The sequence below is a fragment of the Anabrus simplex genome, chromosome 5 (genome assembly GCF_040414725.1).
Source record: "Anabrus simplex isolate iqAnaSimp1 chromosome 5, ASM4041472v1, whole genome shotgun sequence".
NCBI classification, from domain to species: domain Eukaryota; kingdom Metazoa; phylum Arthropoda; class Insecta; order Orthoptera; family Tettigoniidae; genus Anabrus; species Anabrus simplex.
The window spans coordinates 232,070,335-232,091,614 of NC_090269.1; positions in this window are offsets into that span (position 1 = coordinate 232,070,335).

Sequence of the window (21,280 nt, forward strand, 5' to 3'; positions counted from 1 at the left end):
ACTAGTTCAATTCTAATCTCCTTAACTTAATATATGCTATGGGACTTAATATATCTTGGTTCGATTCCCGGCATCGGTGCCATCACGACACCTCCCTTACCCGGGAAGAAATGGGCGCAACACATTTGCGTCCATTTCGACTATGAGGAACTCACAGCCTCGCTTCTGATGACCTTAACGGTCTCCTGGCTATTGGTGGTGGCGTGCCTCGTTCTCTTATCTCGTGTGAACTTGCCTCGATAACTACTACTTCTCGGGATTCCACAGGTGAACTGAGACGTCTCTCAGTGAGCCTGGGACTTTCCAGTCTCAAAAGCCCCGCAGGTGAGTCAGGACGTCTCCCAACAAGCCTGGGGTGCTGAAATATCACATTAACATTCTCTTCCGAGGTTTTCGCCTTACCTTCCTTATTGATTACAGTTTGTTTGATACAGATACTTGGACAATGCTCCTTCGCATCGTCCATACATTTACTGAAAGAGTATCCTACCTTTCTACAGGAATTACAACAACAACAATTACAACAATAACACCATATGAATAAACCCACTATACTCACCGTGGTCCAGACTATGTATCTATATATATTTACATGTTGATACATGGCTTTTTGCCTTATTTCTTCCTCTTTTTGTCTGACCATGTTTTCTACTTCCTCTGTCTTATGGGTAGCCCAACGTAAGTCATCGATGTGATTTAACAAGCTAGTTGTTGCTACTTTATTTAACTCAGGGACCTGATCTAACCTTAATTCACTGTCTATCTGCTCACAGCAATCATACTGTAGTGCTATCATTGGCACTAAATCCTTGTCTTGCGTACTATTTATTTTCCCTACTCCCTGAATTTTACTATTTGGGCCATACAGTGTACACATAGGACTTATTTCTATCGTACCTGTACCCTTAAGCATGATATCACTAGTAGTATCTTTGCACATGCAAGTCACCTTTTTCTCTTCAGGGGACACATATATATGTATTTATTATTCTCTATGAGAATCCACATCAAGTCTCTAACGGGCAACACGCGTTTGGCACAATTTTCAGGCATTTGATTGACTCCACTAATTAATTTAACAACACAATTATTTTGCGTGTGCACCGTATTAATTGGAAACCTTACCTTGCATAATTTCCACATGGAAGTTACCTGTTTGCATTTGTTTAATTGTTCTTCACTCAATTGCGCGAATGTTTGTTTTTCCTTATCCATGATTATAATATTCTTTTCCTCGTTCACATACACGTAATGATTAGGGTTATTTATCACTTGAGTAGGAAAAGGTATCACTTTATACAATAAATAGGTTGTCTTATCTGTTAAGGGTGTTCTCATTACATACACTAAGAAATTTTTTACTTAAAAACACTTCTGCTGAAGCTACCCTGTATATAAGGTAGCCATAAGTCGACTTTAATTCAAATGGCAAGGAAATACCTCTTGGAAAATCTCCCTGCGCTTTTCTATAGGCCTTAATGATCTCGTCTGGTGTAATTATCTGAGGATGTATTATCCCAGACTGAGCATTCATAATACCTTCCAATACTATACTATAATGATCATGCAACTGCATTAGAAGACCTTCAATTTCAATTAAGTGTCTATTAATAGCTATCTCCAATTCTGCTTGCCTAATCGCTCCAGCTACTTGGAGTGTTTCATTCTGTAAATACAATCTAATTTCATCTAAATTCTTACTGATTCTAAGTTCATTTGCATTTACCTCGTAGATGGTGCTGTTCATGGTTTGTAGGGTGGACTTAACAACAATCATCTGCTCTTTAGCAATTTTCATAATAGAGAGCTGCTCCTTCTCTAGCTCAGAAATCTTTCCCTCGTATCGTTCTGCATCGTCTTCGCTAAGTGTTCCAAATAACGTTTTCGCTATTGATCCTACGGCATTAATTAATCCTCTCCTTCGTCTATTCCCTTCTTCCCTTGCCACGCCTTTTGTGATCCTATTAATAACATCTTTTGATCCCTTTATTCTTTCCAAATGTGTCTGCAGCATATTTACGTCCTGCTGGCAAGTAAAATTTGAAGTAACTTCTAATTGCAAACATAGCAACCTCGTTCGTCTCACATATCTCTGAGCTAGAGCAAATGTTTCTGTCAGCTGATTCAAATTTACATACGTTACTAGGGTCCATTCTGTAGTATATAACTGCACTTCGCCCTGGTCATCGAAATATACACCAGGTGTATTCTCATATGGCGTCACTCTGACGTCTGTCACCTCTCCACCTGCCTCGAGATGAGACGACATCATCATCCACAGGGTTACTACGATGTGGAACCAACTCGTTATCTCCGCCATCGTCTTCTGTCAACTGTAAGGTACGACAGGAAATTCGTTACCTAACAATTATAATATTCCCAAACTTAATTTCTATTACTTAACTGACTGTTTACTTCCCGCATTATTAACCTAGCTAATTTCCTTTATTTGTCTACCTCTTTTGCTATCCCACTTAGCTCTCACAGGAACATCCTTAGTCTATTTTTGTGAACCTTTGTTCTCTTTCCCTTTTTGTTCATTTGTAAGGTGCAGTTTACACCTGATACGCCTACTATAATGTATGGACCTTCAAAAGGTGGGCTCAATTTCCTGGATTTCCCTCGTCGCAGTGCGTCATTACGTAACAAAACTTTATCTCCTACTTGGAAGGTTACTTCGTTTTGCTTCTTGTCATAGTCCTGCTTCTCTCTTTCTTTTCTCTCTATTAAGGTTCGTCTTGCTGCCTCGTGGTTTCTCCTTAACTGCTGGGTTAGCTCCTCAACCACTGTCTGATACTCGTTATAACCTGACTCAGGTGGTTTTTGCAATACTCCTGGGATGTTTGCCTTCTTACCGAATATCAATTCGTAAGGCGTGAACCCCGTACTTGTGCTCTTGGTCGTGTTGTAGACAAAAGCTGCCGTTGGGAGATACCGGTCCCAATCGTTCTGTTCATTGGCACAAACATAGTGCCTAAGGTACTCCACTAACACTTTATGGGATCTTTCAATGCTCCCATTTGACTGTGGCCTGAACGCTGTGGTGTGAGTTTTCTGTATCCTCAACACCTTACAGAGTGTTTTGAACACCTCGCTCATGAAGTTACTACCCTGATCAGTCAATATCTGGTTCGGTATCCCGTATATACTGATGACATTATTTATTAATGTACGTGTCACCGTATCTGTTTCTTGATTTGGCATTGGACTTGCCACTAGATACTTGGACAGCTGGTCCTGGCAGGTGAGAATGTACCTGTTACCAGCTTCCGTCAAAGGCATAGGGCCTACTACGTCAAGCGACATCTTCTCGAAGACTGCTTGGAGTATCTGTAATTACCATGGGGGCTCTGATGTCTGGCCGAGTCCCCTTATTTCGCTGACATGATGGACAAGAGCGAATGTACTCTTCTACGTCCTTTTTCATACCCTTCCACTGTATTCGCTCGCTCAGTCTTGCGAATGTCCTCGCAATCCCTTGATGGCCTCCTATTAATGAGTTATGACACTCCTTCATTATGGCTAATTTCTCCTCCTCTCTTAGCCCTTCTATTTCTCCTTCCGGTGAACTACCTTCGGGCTTGGATTCCTCTGCCTTAGCGTCCTCGGAGCCCTCGTCCGTGGTGTAGCCGACTTCGATTCCCTCTGCCTTGGCGTCCTCGGGTTTTGAACTCGCTACTCTAACCTTAACGTCACCAGGATACTGAGTGTCTCTTCTGACCTCCGTCTGGGGTCCTTTCCGAGCTGAACTGACCACTCTAGTTTGGCTCTTCTCTACAATTGGATTACGACTCAGGGCATCGGCGTTACAGTTCCGCTTACCCTGCTTGTATTCTATGACAAAATCGTACTCTGCCAGCTTTAACCTAAACTTCAGCAGGCGTGAAGACGGGTCCTGCACATTGAAAACCCACTTCAATGGCTTGTGGTCCGTCACTACAGTGAAATGCCGCCCAAATAAATACGGCCTGAAATACTTCACTGCCCACACTATTGCCAATAATTCCTTTTCGGTTACACTGTAATTTACTTCTGCCTTGTTAAGCGTCCGGCTTGCATAGGCAACTGGAAGATCCTTCCCAATGGTTCCTTGTGACAGTACTGCTCCAACCGCCTCGTTGCTTGCATCAGTGGTAACAACGAAGGGTTTTTCAAAATCTGGATATTGCAGAACAGGCTCCTCTATTAGCCTTCGCTTCAGTGTTTCAAACGCTTGCTCCTGTTTGTCTCCCCACACAAAGGGAACGTCTTTCTTTACTAATTCATAAAGTGGCTTTGCAATTTTACTATAGTTAGGGATGAACTTCCTATAGTACCCACTCAGCCCGCAGAACTGCTTGATCTGGCGGCTAGTGGTCGGCCTGGGAAAATCCCTGACTGCCTGGACCTTTTTAGCATCTGGGTGGACTCCATCTTCCGTGATTACGTGCCCTAAAAATGCCACCTCGGCCCTTAAAAATTCGCACTTATCAGGCTGGAGTTTTAAATTATTCTCTCGCAGCCTCTGGAGTATTACTCGTAACTTGGCATTGTGCTCGTCTACTGAGCTACCATACACAATTATGTCATCCAGATAACATAAACATTTAATGCCAGTTAACCCTGTTAGCACAGTGTTCATCAGCCTTGTGAATGTGGCTGGGGCATCTCTGATACCCATCGGCATTCTCTTATATTCATACTTCTGCCCTAGTGCTGAGAAGGCGGTCTTGGGCCTATCTTCAGGCTTCAGTAGCACTTGGTAGTACCCACTCGCTAAATCTAGAGTCGAGAAATATTTAGCCTTTCCAAGGGCATCTAACAATTCGGAAATTAATGGTAGGGGATAACTAACTCCTATTGTAACCTCATTTAATTTCCTATAGTCTATAACGACCCTCCATTTCTGTATGCCTGAGGCATCTAGTTTCTTTGGGATTAAAAGTAACGGCGCATTCCAGGGTGACACACTGGGACTGATTATGTCATCCTCCAACAGTTTATCTATTTGTTTTCGTATCTCTCCCTTCTGTGCTTCTGGGAGCCTATAGGGCCGTACGTTAATAGGAGGTTGTTCCCTAGATATTGGAATCTCATGCTGTATTACCTTCGTATGGGTCAACTTGTCCCCCTCTAAGTGAAATACATCATCATACTCTGTACAGATGGCCAATATTTTCTCTGCATCTACCATGTTCAAATGGTCTATCCGCAGCTGTTCGGTCACTCTCTGTGAGCGCAACTTTCCGAAACCTAAACCATTGTCTTCGGTCTCCTTGGTTAGCCTTACCCTTCTTCCTTGTGACAGGCATGTGTAATCAACCTCATGAATGCATACCACGGGGCTCTGTATCTCTACTTCTTTCTCGGTGGTGTTAATAATGCTTACAATAGCCTCATTTCTCTGGGACCTGGTTAAACATTCGGCTAAATACACCCCTGGTGCTACTTCTGCTCGCTCTATTACGCCAACAGGTAGATTCTTATTTACCTCAATGGCCACTACCTTCTCGGTCCTAGGTTCGAGACGGATCAGCTTTGTCTCTCGAGCCCCCATTGAGTACCTGGTCCCTTTTATTGTGACGTAGCCTTCCTTGTAATTTATTACGCCATCTGACAAGAGGTCCTTCCCAATAATGCCATCTTGGGTCAAGTTAATGTCTTTACCCACTACATGGAAGGTGTGACTGGAACCACTTATCTCAAACCGTACCGTACCCTTGGTATATAGCTTGCCTTCACTGACCCCGGTCAGTTCTATGACATGTCCCCTCATAATTGCGCATACTTTTGGTACGCTTCCTTCTTTGACCAGGCTAATTTCTGACCCTGTGTCTAACAAGAATCGAAGCGGTTTCCCTCTCTGGACGATGCTAAGTAACATCGTGCCTTCGTCATCTGAACTTTCGAGACTTATTTTTCTACGGGATTCCGAGGTTGTCTCCGGCCTTCGGTCCCTGCTTAGTTTGTTGCTAACCTGGTTTTCATAGCCTGTCCTTGGCTACTCACTGATCCAAACGGGCCCTCCTCGGTTTGTTGCGACCCCCTGTCACCCTCGCCTCCAGACCTTCGGAAGACTTTCATGTCCGTTCTACCTATCTGTTGACCCATTGTTTTCGTGCGACAGTACCTCTGTAAGTGCCCCGCTTTCCCACAAGCATAGCACTGTTTAGTGGACTGTTTACCAAGTACATTTCTCCAACAGTCCCTTTCCAAGTGACCATCTCTACCACACGAATAGCATCTCGTTATTTCGGTATGTTGTCTGTTAACCGGTAGCCTGCAATTATCTTGCTCATGCCCTTTCCTATTGCAATTGTAGCAAGTTCGTGTACCCCTGGTACTCTCCCTCATGCCCGCCTTGACTGTGCGGACCGTTCGCGTTTCTACACCTACTTGGTCCCTTTGCTTCTTTCGGCAATCTCTCTCTATGTGTCCTTGTTTCTTACAATACCGACACGTTAGCGTTGTCGGTGGTCTTTTTAATTCTGACTCTCCGATAGGTTGACCCTGTGTTTCCTTTCTCGGACTTGTACATTGCCTAGCTAGGTGGCCCTCTTTATTGCAATTGTAGCAAATCACCCTAACCATTGCTGTTCTAGGCTTAGGATGCCACCTTCCTTCTGGTTTTGCTACATTAGGCTTGTTAGTTTCAATTCTCCGTGTGAACCCTAGTGTGTTCCGCCTACTTTGCAATCCATCCTTAGCCTGTTTGGATATAATGACTGCTTCTTCCTGCCTAGCTATTGCCACGGCTCTTTCAAATTTTAAAGGTTGCTGATCCTGCACTCTACATTGGATTCTTGGGTTGTTTAACCCTTGTGTGAAACTAGCCACTCCTATCTTTCTCACGCACTTCAACTGTGCCTGCCTATCCTGTAGGCATTCGCCCTCTAATAAAGCATCCCTGAAAGCTGACGCCATCGTGTCTACGCGATGCGCCCAGGATGCTACACTCTCTCGCGGTTCCTGACTGCTTTGGAACATTTGGCAGATATATAGATCTAACGTGCCCTGCCTACCATAATATTCATTTAGCGCTACTTTAGCGTTCTCCCAGTTAGTAATATCAGCTCTTACCAAGAGCTTCTCTCGGGCCTTGCCTGTAATTTTTGTCAATATATATTTAAAGAAAAGTGCCTGATCATTCTCCCTGATCATGCGTACAGCCGCATCTACGTTGGCAAGAAATTCTCGTAGTCTGTCTGGCTGACTACCGTCAAATTCTCGACCAATCAGTCTGTGTCCCTCTACTACAGTTACATACGGTCCTTCTAAGCTACGTGCATCATCATCATCATCAGCCTCTGCTATCTGAAATTCTGGCCTTCCTGCATTTAAATCTACATCCTCCTCCTGACTTGCCATACTGAATTAAAGTGGACTCACCCTACGATGTCTTCTGTACTGCTGGGCTTGTTGGCTGCGATCCGTGTAGGCTGCTTAATAGGCTGCTGGGCTTGTTGGCTGCGATCCGTGTAGGCTGCTTAATAGGCTGCTGGGCTTGTTGGCTGCGATCCGTATAGTCTGCTTAATAGGCTGCTGGCTCCCTGAAGCTGGGCTGAATTGTGGCTCCTACGATGCGTGGTTCGATCTTCTGCGATGCGCGGTTTTCGGACTGATATGGTTCTACTGTTCGTCGGAGTTCGAACTAAGGGCACCCCACATACCTGACACCAAAACGTAAGTCTGTCGTGACTCACCTTGTCCGGAGATGTTCTGGACGATTTGTTCTCCCGAGCGGCTTGGAGAATCTGTGGGTTGGGTGCCCTGAACCATTAAATGAAGTACTGAGTCCCATTTAATATGATATATATTTGAATTCAACTCTGACTTCCCAACTACCGTACATATTTACAATGTCTATTTACAGCATACTTCAGTGATGTGCCTGCTCCGGAAGCTTTTAGAATACTGACTTCCGACCTGGGTAGAGTCTATGTTGAAAACCTGAGAGTTGCCCTCTATCTTGTCTCTAAGCCTAAGTCCGCATCTCCCACTACTGTCTGAGAGACTAAGTCTTTCCAATATCACTTCTAACGCGGCTATGTCCTACTCCTCTCTCTCATTCTGAATGTAAGCACCTCCAGTCTTATTACCGACGTTCCTGACCTACGTAGAGCGTTCTCCTGTCCAAGACTAAAGATATCCCTTAAGCCTCTGCAGCTTGTATATATATCCTGGTCTGGCCCTTGCTAACTAGTGAGAGGGGGAACTCCCACCCTAGTACTAGTCTACCCCCAACTGGGATCCCTCTCCAGTAGGTGGTGCTATAGTGGTCAATCTCAGAACCACTTATTCTCTGTCTCACTCAGCCTAACTCATATCTCTCACTGAGTGGAATGTTTTGCCATGAAGTGGAGATTTTCCGATGCTCCATCCTTCCATGAGTCATGTATTCTTTCCTTGTCTCTCCCAATGCTAATTATTCTGAATGCTGGATTTGTGCTTGTAGCTAGCCACTGTTCATTTACTCAACCCTTGGTCAGTTTACATAGATAAGATTACAACTCAATAACAAGTTACTCATAAGCCTTCCCTAGCAGGACTTGAAGAACAAGTAATTTCACATATCCAATTCTAAATGTTTCAAATATAAAGTAGCACATTTTACACAATTAATAACCATAATTCTTCTTGTAAGAAAACTCTTTATCCTTTCGTTTATACATTCCTAGTGGTCTCCTGTACTGGGGATCCACTAGTTCAATTCTAATCTCCTTAACTTAATATATGCTATGGGACTTAATATATCTTGATTCGATTCCCGGCATCGGTGCCATCACGACAGGCGTCAGGAAGGGCATCCAGTCGTAAAACAGGGTCACATCCACATATGTGTGGCACAGTTCGCACCCGCGACCCCACAGGTGTGGGAAAAGCGGTAGAAGAAGAAGATACTCATTTAAAAAAATCACCCGTTTTTTTATTATTTCACCCTCTTAAGTGGATTTTCAAAAAAAAGGTGTGTTCATTTATTTTTAAAAGAGATTCCAAGTACCCGTTTTAACGTCTGTAACATCTTCTGAGATATATGTATCCTCACATAAATAATTCAACTCCTTCCTCATTTCTTTTCACACACCCTCTCACATCTTAAGTGGATTTTCCGAAAACAAAAATGTGTGTTCTTTTAATTTAAAAGGAGATTCCCAATACCAATTTACATGTCTGTAACATGTTAGGTTTTTATGATATTGTAGATAATCTCCCTGATGTAAGAATACTGGAGCTGACGTTGCCATGGTTACGACAGTTCATTTCTTTATCCGATTACTAGAGCAGGGACAGTGTGGTGCCAATATCGCCACACGGTTGGTTTTACGGCCTTAAAACATGGTTTTCTGGCCCGTAGGGCTTACCGAGTTTTGTTCTTTGCGTCAAGGGGCTTAAATTGAGCTTTGTCTCGTCCTTGTACGACAAAATCGATATTTCGCCTATATTAGCCCAGTATTTTTATATCTCCACCCGTGCCTCCCCCTCAAATTGTTTTGAAAATAGAATACAGCCCATGTCCCTCAGGGATAATGAATATTCACATTAGTAAAATAATTTTTAGAATCGGTCAAGTAGTTCCTGAGATTAGTCATTACATACAGACTTTACCTCATTATATATTAGTGCAATAATAGATAACTTTTAAGTAATAGTAATGAGACCTACTGTATTATGTCGAATCTAAACCACGGGGCTGTGACTTTCCATTTCGAGAATTCCACTTGCACTGACCATTTTTTCGAACCACGGCCAGTTGATTAGAAGCCTGCAACGAAACCACTAAACTATCGTGTTCCAAGTCTGGTTCTACAAATGATGATTATAAAATAAATGTTTCTTTGGTTTAGAAGTAAGACTGCCTAGCCGGAAGGACGTGGGTTCGATTCCCTACCAAGAAGTCTTAAAATTAAGAAATGAGATTTTCACTTGGCTCTGAGGATCACTCAGCCTTCACCAAAAAAATGGGTGTGAGGTTAATTCCTGGGGGCAAAAGCGGGTGGGCATGGAGCTAATCACTCTACCCCAATTAGTGCCTAAGTTACCGATGATGGACGTCTCAATCTTTTACTCCTCTAAGGTTCTTCTTGGCCTGTATGCTCTGCTTTGTTTAACTTTTTAAATTCAGAAGTAAGGAGCCTTCTGTGTATTGTCGTTTGAGTCAACGAGTATGATTTTTAATCATAAAATTATCTTCCCGTAGATCTGATGTATTATTCGTTTCATTACAAGAAACGTCCTACTTAGAGGCTTGCCTTTTAGCATTTGCTGTTGCTCACAAGCTTATACTGTATATGGCTGGGTCGGCTTTAGCTGATTTAGTGGCATATTTGTGTAGCGTGGTGATTCAAAAGCCGACTCCGTGATGTAGGGGTAACGTCCCAACCTCTTACCCGGAGGTACCGGGTTCGATTCCTGGCCAGGCCAGGGTTTTACCTGGATCTGAGAGCTGGTTTGAGGTCCACTTAGCCTTCGTGATTACAGTTGAGGAGCTATTTGACGGTGAGATAACGGCCCCGGCCTCGAGGGCCAAGAATAACGGCCGATAGGATTCGTTGTGCTGACAGTATGACACCTCGTAATCTGCAGGATTTCGGGCTGTGCAGCGGTCGCATGGTAGGCCAAGGCCCTCCAAGGGCTTTTGCGCCATTAGGTTTGCTTTTTTTTTTTTCTTTTCTTGGTGATTCAAAATGTGTTCTTCAAGAGTGTTTAAGTGGTTACTTGTCTGATATTTCTGAATGGTTTTTAAATGGGAAAAGTCACCGTATGATTCAGAAGGAGTGACCATTTGTGATCAATGCAGTAACTCGCAGCGTGAACAGTTGTGTTCAATATCCTGTATATACTCCTGATGTTCGTCCATGCCTATAATTCTGAGACACCTTGCAATGACATGACTGTATGGGCTACACAATTAAGATGGAAAACATTTAGCTGGATAAGCATCACGAGCAAGAATGTTGTTTTATTTTCATACGTAATTACTTGCGTGGGGTTCTCCAGGCTTCGACAAACGCAAATACGTTCATTTTATTTTAATAAGTTTGTTTAATTGTTTGTTTGTGCCGGGTCGAGTGGCTCAGACGGTTGAGGCGCTGGCCTTCTGACCCCAACTTTGCAGGTTCGATCCTGACTCAGTCAGGGATATTTGAAGGTGCTCAAATACGTCAGCCTCGTGTCGGTAGATTTACTGGCACGTAAAATTTCTACATTCCGGCATCTCAGTGTCTCTGAAAACCGTAAAGGTAGTTAGTGGGACGTAAAGCCAATAACATTATTATTTTTTGTTTGTTTGCTACGACAGCACAGGAAAACGGTTTTACAGAATTTCTCGAAACATGGTATTTAAGTTTAGGGATAGCCGAGTTGTGCAGTAGGCTATATATTACAGGATTATTGTTTAATATACAGCGGCGTAGAAGTATTAAGGGGGCCGAAACAGGAAATGTTAAATTTCTCTCTTAGCAGTAGCTGTCCCGAAATCTGTACACCGAGCTCGATAGCTGCAGTCGCTTAAGTGCGGCCAGTATCCAGTAATCGGGAGATAGTGGGTTCGAATCCCACTGTCGGCGGCCTTGAAGATGGTTTTTCGTGGTTTCCCATTTTCACACCAGGCAAATGCCGGGGCTGTACCATAATTAAGGCCACGGCCGCTTCCTTCCAACTCCTAGGCCTTTCCTATCCCATCGTCGCTATAAGACCTATCTGTGTCAGTGCGACGTAAAGCAAATAGAAAAAAAAAGAAATCTGCACATTATAAAAATTGTGTAAAACGTTTTAAATATATGTCTCATCACGCGTATTTTACAAGATATGCTGTCGAATTTAGATTTTATTGTCATGTCCATCAACGGCGAGCATCGCTTGACGTAGATATAGGCTACGAATTGTTTAGTTGTCAAAATAAGGAATTGAGTGGTGGTGATTGTCGTGGTTGCTTTAGACTACAAGGTGCAAAGTCGCGTATGAATTAGCCTCTATCGATCAAGAAGATAATGACGATAGCTGTCAAAATGAGCAGGAAAGCATGAAGGACCGATGTATTACTCGGGGAGGGGGGGGGGGGTGGAATCATAAAGGGGGAGGGGAGGGAATTGAAAGCTTAGGCCTTGAATACGCTAATATCGCCGAGCCGGAAGAAAACAAAAAGTGGTGATCCACAATAACGTAGGCCCATAAAAAGTATCAGCAATAACTGACTGCCTATTGTTAGTTGAGTGGTACTCTGTCTCTTCAGCTACTACTTTAGATGGCATTCTGCTGCAGTTACAAAAACTAAACCGGGTGAGTTGGCCGTGCGGATCGGATCGCGTAGCTGTGAGCTTGCATTCGGAAGATAGTGGGTCCGAATCCCATCGTCGGCAGCTCTGAAGATGATTTTCCGTAGTTTCTCATTTGCACACCACGCAAATGCTGAGGCTGTACCTTAATTAAGGCCACGGCCGCTTCCTTCCAACTCCTAGGCCTTTCCTATCCCATCGTCGCCATAAGACCTATCTGTGTCGGTGCGACGTAAAGCCCCTAGCCAAGAAAAGGAAAAAGAAAGAAAACCTAACCCGTCAGCGACGGCACGACAGCTAGTCAACAATAACAATTGCACGTACTGTACTTATCAAAAGCGACACACGAACGTTATCAACTACCGTATAGCCCATACGTGCGTGTCATATAGATACACAGCCCGCTTGCTGGTCATGATCGTTAAACCGACAAGTCTTTAGTGATCTGACACAGTGGTTGGCTACCTTGAGTCCCGTTGGTGGAAAGCATTTTCAACATCAGATTATTGGCTGGCAGGATAAGAGAGGTAGTGGTATACAGTTTGCCAAGAGGTTTAATTCCAAACCTCTGCACAGTGTTCATATAGAGAGAGAGCATGTGACGCTGCTGATGGCAATTCGTCCGTCGGATGAAGATAGTAAGCCTTGAGCAGAACGACATTATCATCAGCATCGCACTCCCATGGGCGTCCAATAAAACGACCTATAGCAGCCTCTCTCTCTATGCTATAAACAAATGTTAAGTACAGAATAACTTCAGAGTCTGGAAAATAATCCTTTGTATTACGAGTTTTTTGTATCTCTTTGTACATTTTAAATACCCTTAGGAAAAATAACAACTGTCTGATAGAAAAAAACAGTAACAGTAGTAATAACCATAAACACATTGTAAATACTCGTAGTTATGTTATTTATTTATTTATTTATTTATTTATGTATTTATTTATTTATTCCGCCTATCCCAGTTATTTATGGGGTTGCTGGAGCCATCCAGGCTCGTTTTGGTTTTGGCTGGGGGTTTAAGACAGAATGCCTTTCCTGACGCCATGTAATTCTTGAGATGAAAATCTCAGCCCGGGATCGACCGGGATTCGAACCCGAGCCTTCCGGGTGTGATTCCAGTAGCTAAGTTACTGAGCTACTGTAAATAGTTGTCTAACATTAATTCTTTCTTTCTTTGTTTTTCTTTCTTTCTTTCCTTTTTAATCTGTTTACCTTCCAGCGTTCGTTTTCCCCTCGGACTCAGCGACGGATCCCACCTCTAACACCTCAAGGGCAGTGTCCTGGAGCGAGATACTTTGGGCCGGAAGATACAACTGGGGAGGAGATCCAGTACCTCGGCCAGGTTGCCTTACCTGCTAATCTGAACAGGGGCCTTGTTGGAGTATGGGAAAGTTGGAAGGGATAGACAAGGAAGAAGGAAGGAAGGAAGTGGCCGTAGCCGTAAGTTGGGTACCATCCCGACATTTGCCTGGGGGAGAAGTGAGAAACCAAGGGAAACCACTTCGAGGATGGCTAAGATGGGAATCGAACCCTCCTCTGCTCAGTTGACCTCCCGAGGCTGAGTGGAACCGGTTCCAGCCCTCGTAGCTTTTTCAAATTCCGTGACAGAGCCGAGAATCGAACCTGGGCCTCCGGGGGTGGCAGCTAATCATACTAACCACTACACCACAGACGTGGACATATAATATTAATAATAATAATGACTTTGTTTTTACATACCACTAACTACTTTTGACGGTTTTCGGAGACGCTGAGGTGCTGGAATTTAGTCCCGCAGGAGTACTTTTGTATGCCAGTAAATCTACCGACACGAGGCTGACGTACTTGAGCACCTTCAAATACCACTTGACTGAGCCAGGATCGAACCTGCCAAGTTGGGGTCAAAAGGCCAGCGCCCCAACCGTCTGAGCCACTCAGCTCTGCGTGTAATATTAATAAAGCAATAACGTCTAAGCGTAATCCCTAGGTCAGGGGTGGCGAACCTATGACACGCGTGCCACTACGTGACACGCGATCACGACTTCGGTGGCACGTCAGACTACATACTAACACATTTAATGTTTTTATCAAATAATAAATTTGTCGGAATTCTAGCAACATTGCATATTTTAACATTACGCTTCAATAAATATGCCTCGATTAATTCTATAGCCACATTTTTACAAATGGCATTAGGTAAAAGCAAAAATATACCTTATTCTTAAAATTTACCCGTTCCTTAAAATGTAATTTTCAGTGGCTTGCACAATAAAATCATTAAACATTCAATTATATGGATTTATATGTAATGCAATCTCATAACTAAATGAAGTCAAATGAGGGTTTTCATGATGACTTTAAAGGAAAGTAACCGATGGCACACTAGACAGTAAAAAAGTAATAAACAATACCTCAGTTGCCACGTTAGTCGGTAAGGGTTTGCAATACCTGTTGATACTTGGTATTAGTGGAAGTTCTAATTATGTTGTTTGGATGAAAACTGCTTCAATTCTTCGATACTATATTTTGTTGCAGCTAAAGGTAGAAAGGTATGTATGTTATTTATTCCCTTGAAGTGGCATGCTACTTTTGTAGACGCAGCGAAAAGGCATGACGAAGGGAGAGGTCTCAATGGGCCGTATAAATCACAGCGAATGACGCGGGCTGGCCGCTCTGGCTTTTTGTGTGCAAGTGTGTTTCTTTGGTTGGCAGCGCCACGAGTGGGGGTATGCAGGAAGCGCGAGGCAGCAGTACTAGACGCCGCGCACGCTACTGTATAAGAGTCTGGGATATCATGAGTGCTGTCGTATTTTCAGTAATAAAGCATTTAAAGTTTCAGCTGTTTTAATAAAGTAGGTATAACGTATTCTTCTTCTTCTTCTTCTTCTTCTTCTTAATCTGTTTAACCTCCAGGGTCGGCTTTTCCCTCGGACTCAGCGAGGGATCCCACCTCCACCGCCTCAAGGGCATTGTCCTGGAATTTCAGACTTTGGGTCGGGGGATACAACTGGGGAGAATGACCAGTACCTCGCCCAGGCGGCCTCACCTGCTATGCTGAACAGGGGCCTTGTGGGGGGATGGGAAGATTGGATGGGACAGGCAAGGAGGAGGGAAGGAAGCGGCGGTGGCCTTAAGTTAGTTACCATCCCGGCATTTGCCTGGAGGAGAAGTGGGAAACCACGGAAAACCACTTCCAGGATGGCTGAGGCGGGAATCGAATCCACCTCTACTCATTGACCTCCCCAGGCTGAGTACCACTTTTCAAATTTCGCGCCAGAGCCGGGAATCGAACCCGGACCTCCGGGGGTGGCGGCTAATCGCGCTAACCACTTCACCACGGAGGCGGACGGTATTACGTATTCCGGAAAATAAATTCGTTCTGTTTACCAGTAATAGAGGGGTTGCCTGGCCGAGGCGGTAAAGGCGTGCTCGGTTCGCCCGGAAGGACGTGGGTTCTAATCCCTGTCAGGAAGTCGTAAAATTTAAGAAATGAGATTTCCACTTCCGGAGGTGCATATGGCCCTGAGGTTCACTCAGCCTACACCAAAAATGAGTACCAGGTTAATTCCTGGGGGCAAAGGCGGCCGGGCGTAGAGCTAACCACTCTACCCCATCACGTGCCGAGGTTAACAATGGTGGAAGCCTTTACCTTCCACTCCTCCAAGGGCCTTCATGGCCTGCTTTTTTTTTTCAGTAATAAGGTTAGCGTTATGGCCATAAGGAGATCATACAACACGAAACAACCATAATTAAGTCAGGACATTATTGTCAAACTTCCAACCCTTAAGTGGTTGTGAAAATGACGTAAATGACTGGGAAATACAGAAGTTTTATGAGTTTTGTATACTATAATATTTAAATATACCTTTGAATTTGCTTTCGAGCAATGAATATTTAAAATTTGTTTTCATTTAATTCATCGGAGTGCGATTTTCTTTTAAAATCAGTGACGGTAAACCAATAGTGCATTTTCTCACATTCTGTAATCAGTAAAGATATTCATCTCTCATTGTAGGTAATGAAAAAGGTAGGCCTATAAGAAAATATAATTGACATGTATTTATTTTTGAAACTTAAATAAAGGGTGTTTGAAGTCATCCATTCTATGGTATTATTTTCGACCCCACAACGCCATTTACATACCAAAGTTTTCACAACGCCAGTCGAGGATTAAACATAATCTCTTCTTGGCCTTGCCTAGACTCACGCCTGTATTCTACAACCCTTGAGCTGACATTGCCATGGTTACGGCCGGTAATTTCTTCATCAATATCTCGAAAACGGTTGGTTTTAGGGCCTTAAAATGTACTATTTCGGTGTCACATATGGGGCTTTCTTTTTCGCGACGTGAGGCTTAAAATGAAATTTGTCTCATCCTTGTCACGACAAACTTCGTAACACAAACGCTGTTGTGGGGTGATAAACGGCACCACACAATATTTAAACCAAGTTCCTGAGAAAACCAATATTTAGTAAACGCTACATCTCCAGGTAGCAGTTGACCATGCACTGAGTAACAGCTACAGTGAACGGCGATAGCCAGAACGGAATATGAAGGGAGGGCCAGGGTTGTACAAACTCACTGGTACCTTTAAAGACCCCACAACGCCAGTCGAGGGTGAAGCATTTCCAACTCATAGCTAGCGTTAATCTTCTGAGATACTTATTGTTTCTGAGACCACATTTCCATACTCTTATTATCATAATGATTGTGAATAGCACCAAAGGCCGATTTCTAACTAGCATTAATCTGCCGAGAGGATTCGTCGTGCCTACCACACGGCACCTCGTAATCTGCAGACCTTCACGTTGAGCAGCGGTCGCTTGGTAGGCCAAGGCCCTTCCGGGTTGTTACGCCATGCGCAGTGCTAGAGGTCCTTCGGCCCAAGTTCTGATACCAAGTTTGCGGGTTCGATCCTGGTTGAATCTGGTGGCGTTTGAAGGTACTCACACACGCTTGGCCCACCCCGGTAAATCTACTCCCTATGGCACCTCGGCATCTCGGAAAACCGTGAAAGTAGTTAGTGTGATGAAAGCCAGTAACATCATTATTATACCAAATGAACAAGTTCCAACTTGATTTCGGTTAAATATATATAGTCTTTCAGCGAGGTGACCTTTATACAGATATCAATTTGTTCCTATAACCCTGTATTTACCACGTAATAAAAAAAATGAAATCACTCTAAAATACATTCCCGAATTAAGTGGTCTCTGAACACGAATACATACATAAAAATGAAATGGCATATGGCTTTTAGTGCCGGGATGTGTTCGAGGACTTCGGCTCGTCAGGTGTGGGTTTTTTGATTTGACGCCTGTAGGTGATCTGCGCGTCGTGATGAGGATGAAATGGTGATGAAGACGACACATAGGCCTACACCCAGTCCCCGTGCTAGAGGAATTAACCAATTATGATTAAAATTCCCGACCCTGCCGGGAATCGAACCCGGGACCCCTGTGACCAAAGGCCAGCACGCTAACCATTTAGACATGGAGCCGAACAGTACATACATACATACATACATACATACATACATACATACATACATACATACATACATACATACATACATTCATACATACATACATACATACATACATACATACATACATACATACATACATACATACATACATACTTCTTCATTATAAATTATTATGCGTTCAGTCTACAAGCCTCTGTGAATTTACTAAGCACCTCCACAATCCCATACTTGCAACTAGCTCTGTGGCTTCACTTTTAGTTCCACATTTCTTGTCACTAAAAAGGAATGAATGTAATAATCGTCGCCTTCATCTCCCATTGCTTCTCTTGTTCTCCGTGACCGATTCCATTATTCTCCTTGATAACCTATCCCCTTGCATTCGCCTCACATGTCCCACCTCCAAAGCTGGATTATACGTACAGCTTCATTCATCGAATGGATTATTAACTTAGTCTATACCTCCTCATTTCAGTACCCTCCTGCCATTGTTTCTACCCGTTTCTACTAACAATTATTTTTCTTCTTCTTCTTCTTCTTCTTTATCTGTTTACCGTCCAGGGTCGGTTTTTCCCTCGGAATCGGCGAGGGATCCCAATTCTACCACCTCAAGGGCAGTGTCCTGGAGCTTCAGACTCTAGGTCAGGGGTACAACTGGGTAGGAAGACCAGTACCTCGCTCCGGCGGCCTCACCTGCAATGATGAACAGGGTCTTGCGGGTGGGGGGGGAGATTAGAAGGGATAGACAAGGAAGAGGGAAGGAAGCGGCCATGGCCTTAAGTTAGGTAACATCCCGGCATTTCCCTGGAGGAGAAGTGGGAAAGCACGGAAAACCACTTCCAGGATGGCTGAGGTGAGATTCGAACCCACCTCTACTCAGTTGACCTCCCGAGGCTGAGTGGACTCCGTTCCAGCCCTCGTACCACTTTTCAAATTCCGTGGCAGAGCCTGGAATCGAACCCTGGCCTCCGGGGGTGGCAGCTAATCACACTAACCGCTACACCACAGAGGCGTACAGCAATCATTTTCACAAATTTAATGTCTGTTACTTCTTACTTACGAATAAGATAAACCGAGTCCACCCAACTTTCACTCCCGTACATGGAAATCGGTCTGAAAACAGACCGATTTAAAGATGGCTAAATATGAATTTTCTTGTCATTAAAAATGAATGAATTTAATAATCTAATAATCATTTTATAATTCTATTTATGTACAGTTAGATATTTATTTTTAAAGCACGCTGGCCTGTAATTTTACGTGACTTCTGACACCGTGATCATAGTCACAGGGTTAGTTTTATTTAGAATCCGAACCGTAGGGAAGTGACTTTTCATTTCAAAAATTCCCACGTGCATTGGCTGGGATTCGATGCGCAGCCACTTTGGTGTTAGTCGGTGACGATGCCGCTCGGCCTTCCCCCCACCCCCCAATAGACAATATAGAATACTATGTGAGACTGAAGTTTGTTCACCATTGTGACTGGAGGACAATAGATCTAAGCTATTCAGCGTGCACAGTCAGTCCCGTTAAGCTTCTCTGTCTTACAAGGTTATTTGGATACAAGCTGGCAGCGGTGGGCGAAAGTGACATTGTCACTGTTCTTCGCGCTGTACGGAAATACACTGCAACGGATGATGTGTCTTCGGTGGCTTCTAAATACACAGACGGACATACGTGTTCACACAGAGGCCCATTGGCCCATAAGTCAGTATAAAATAGGCACACCGAGCTCGATAGCTGCAGTCGCTGTTCTAATACTAGAAGAATGAAGAGTATCCTAAAGGCTAAAATAAATGCATATTTTGATCCTAATTTCGTATTTGTGAAAATTAAATTTGTGAAAAATAATATGTTTTGCCTGTGTTTCAAATACACCGTTGCAACAATTCAACATTTCTTCGGTGTGGATTCCGGCTGGAAATGCTTCTAAAAGTAAATAATTCTGTGGTTCGTGCAACCCGGAGAGAAGTCGGCGCAACAGATGGCCTGCAGTTATTGTAGTGCCACATGTTCATTGTGGCGATTCCTCAGCCGAATGGTTGATTTTTATGACTGGTTTTACTAACTTTCAAATCAGATGCTTGACATGACGAGACTGAATGACCTCTTTCCAACTCTTAGATCAGAACTAAAATTCCTAGATAAGCCGGAAGTGGAACTGAGGAATTTCAGGTAGGAGTCGGAAACGCAAAACCTATACCACGGGCCTGGAACTGAGTGCTTTTAACTGTGTTAAAATCGGGAAATGAATACTCACACAAATAATTCTGCAGATTTGCAATAAGTCTGGTAGCACAATGTCTCGTTAATATGATTTGAGCGGTGAGGTTTCGCGTCTGATCTTTCTAATTGCTATATCTGCGTTCTGCTGTGGAACAGTTCGGTGCAACTTGTCGAACTGTGTATAGTATAGGCCTATTTGCACGCCAATTTTATAGGGGAAGAGTGTGGAAAATGGATTTGAAATTCCAGTAGACTAGTTTTTTTTTTTACATTTTTACTCGAGTTCCCTTGGTGAGAGGAGAAATATTAAAAATAAGTTCATTTGCCCGGTTGCTCTAAATATGGTTTCCATGGTTTTTCGTTTTCGCTCTATACAAATTCTGGACCTTTATGTTAATTACGGTAATATTTGTACGTTTACAATCCACGCCTTGCCCGTTCCATGTTGTAGCTGAAATCCTTCACATCTTAGTGCGCCGTTCATAAAAAGGTAATAATAATAATAATAATAATAATAATAATAATAATAATAATAATAATAATAATAATAATCATCATGTATAGTGCTTCTATAGTATATATAGATAGTACGTCTGGGGGAGAAAGTTGAGCCGCAGATGGGAGATAATACCAGCTTATATGAGTTAATCGCCATCTCTCGTGCCATACACTTCTTCAGTTTTCCTCACGAGGTCAATCATACGGTATTTACTTTTCAATCGATGGGAGAAAAATTAACAACCTACGCTTTGATTTCTTCTTGCCAACAGCGAGACATGCTGGACAAAATAAAATATGCCAGCCTGGAATGTGGATGTAGGATTAATTTAGATAAGTCTAAGCTTACGTTAATTGATTGAAGTGAGGTTCATCTCACGCGGCTGCTGAGCGCATTACAGGCTGTGGATAACTTTGTTTATTTGGGATCATTCGTCAGCGCTTCAGTCAGTTCGAAGAGATCAACCGGAGAATTGCCTTCGGAAAAGTCGCCGTGAGAAATCAGTACAAAATCTGGCAAAATTGCTCTCAAATAACACAAGAGGTCCGTTTTATAGAGGCTCTTGTTTTCTCTGTCTTTTTGTTTGGGTGTGAAACATAGCCTGTAAGGTAAACGATAGAAAACAGATTGTTGCCTTTAAAATATTGTCCTGGTGAGGGATATTACGCGTTTCTTGGGCGAAAAATGTATCAGTATTTCAATGTTAGAAGAACTTATAATCTTCAAATGTTTATGTACTCGAATTTATGAGAGAAAATTGCTGATGTCATAATTGAGATGGAGAGAATATTGAACAGATTACTGCGCAGGACGAAGTGGACGGTAACAGACCA